The sequence below is a fragment of the Myotis brandtii genome, unplaced genomic scaffold, assembly GCF_000412655.1.
Source record: "Myotis brandtii unplaced genomic scaffold, ASM41265v1 scaffold45, whole genome shotgun sequence".
Classification (NCBI taxonomy): domain Eukaryota; kingdom Metazoa; phylum Chordata; class Mammalia; order Chiroptera; family Vespertilionidae; genus Myotis; species Myotis brandtii.
This window is the reverse complement of record NW_005367209.1, coordinates 5687976-5688207: the sequence shown is the minus strand read 5'-3', so window position 1 is coordinate 5688207 and position 232 is coordinate 5687976.

The following is a 232-nucleotide window of genomic DNA, read 5'->3' as shown; positions in this document are numbered from 1 at the left end:
GCGGTGGTGTTCCATGACGCAGCTGGTTGTGCCTTTCTGGTTCGGGCACCCCTTTTATTCGGAATGGGGGTGGGGGCGCGCTAGCCAAACCCCCTAGGGGGGATGTAGGTGGTACGGAGGTGTCTGACCGCAACCCTCCCCGCCCCCCAACACACACGCACCCACACGCGTGTCCACGGCGAGAGCGGGATGACGAGTCGCAGGACTCGAGGGGCTGCGGGTCCGGGAAAGT